The sequence below is a fragment of the Gavialis gangeticus genome, unplaced genomic scaffold (assembly GCF_001723915.1).
Source record: "Gavialis gangeticus isolate Ggan-Ray unplaced genomic scaffold, GavGan_comp1, whole genome shotgun sequence".
In the NCBI taxonomy this organism is placed as follows: Eukaryota; Metazoa; Chordata; order Crocodylia; family Gavialidae; genus Gavialis; species Gavialis gangeticus.
Window position 1 is genome coordinate 53691534 of NW_017729022.1, and position 1685 is coordinate 53693218.

The following is a 1685-nucleotide window of genomic DNA, read 5'->3' on the forward strand; positions in this document are numbered from 1 at the left end:
AAGTCCAGGAAGACTATGTCCACTGGTACCCCTGCATCTAATGATTTGGTGATCTGATCATAGAAGGCCACCAGGTTGGTCTGACAGGACCTGCCACTAATGAACCCGTGTTGGTTGCCCCTAAGCATAATCTCCCCTGCTGGCCCCTCGTGGATATGTGCCAGGATAATTCTCTCAAAAAGCTTGCCCAGGATCAAGGTAAGACTAACTGGCCTGTAGTTTCCTGGGTCCTCCTTCTTCCCCTTTTTGAAGATGGGAACCACATTGGCCCTCTTCCAGTCCTCTGGCACCACACCAGAGCACCACGAGTGCTCGTAAAGCCATGCAAGGGGTCCTGCAATGACCTCAGCCAATTCCTTTAGTACTCTAGGGTGGAGATCGTCTGTACCGGCTGACTTGAATACATCCAGTCCCTCCAGTTAGGTGAGAGTTGCTTAACCCTCACCTAAACTCTGTTACGATTGGAAGCACCTAAATACCCACAGGAACCTAATCAATTTGCTGCTCAGAGCATGCCTAACTCACACCAGGAGCATTGAGGTTACTGCCATGTTTCTGTATATTATGCAATAATTGGCTAATGTAAAGCACATAAACTGTTCTGAAAACAGGGATTAACTCAAGTTGCTTCTGCTCAGAGGCAGGGGAGTAGGCCAGAGAGTGTGATTCCTTCATTCCTTTTTTGTCTTGGCCCCATATCTTTTCAGTTCTAGGCTGCCCAGTGGTGCAACTTCACCAAGAGGGATAAAGGATGTCTAACCCTAACCAGCTCATGGTGGTAAAGACTCTCTCACGGGAACTGAAACATGCGAGTTTCAATATCCTCTTTTCCTGAGTGAGTTCATTAAGTTCAAGGCTATGATGTAAAAGGTGGGTGGCAATGCCATCTCCACTGCCACCACGGCGCCTGGACCAGAAATTCTTGATTTCACATGAACATAGATGCCTGCTATGTAACAATGAGCATCAGGGCACCTCTGAAATTTCTAAAATGATCTTTGGAAGAGCCTAAGTCCTACTATTGGCTTTATAGGGATCCTAGGCACTTAAACCTGATCAAAACAAGTCACCCTCCTAGGACAAGGTACCTAAATATTAGGCATTCTAATGCTTAAGTGTAGGCCCCTACATGACCAAACTGGATTTGGCTCTATTATATGCTTTACTTGGATTAGGGGCTGAGATTTTTGTGTCTATAAACTGGCCTTTCTTATGTAAAACCTATTTCACAGCCAACACCTCTTCAAAATGAGTAGGAGTATGGAGATGTAAGAAAGGCTACATCAGGTCTAGACCTAATGCTTAATTAGCTAATCTCGATGTTGGTCTCAGAAAACACAAAGCACTTGATAAATGTAATAAATATTATTATTGTGTGCAGATGGAATGCAGGCCAAGTGAAAGTGACTCTCTACTTTGCATTTGTTAGTGTTACAAACTGAAGTACTTCACCACAAAACAGTGAAAAATACAGAAAAATCTCACACTGGGAAAACCCAGAGCACAAATTACAGCTGCCGAGTGGATATCAATTTCTTAAATGAGCTCATCCCAATTTCACAGCGAATATTGATCGTTTTCCTCTGAGTACCCCCATCTGGGTCATTTTGAAATGTCCAAGTCTACCACCAGAAGAAGAGCCAAGGAAATTAAATGTATCATTAATAGAAAAAGTGGCTAAAATA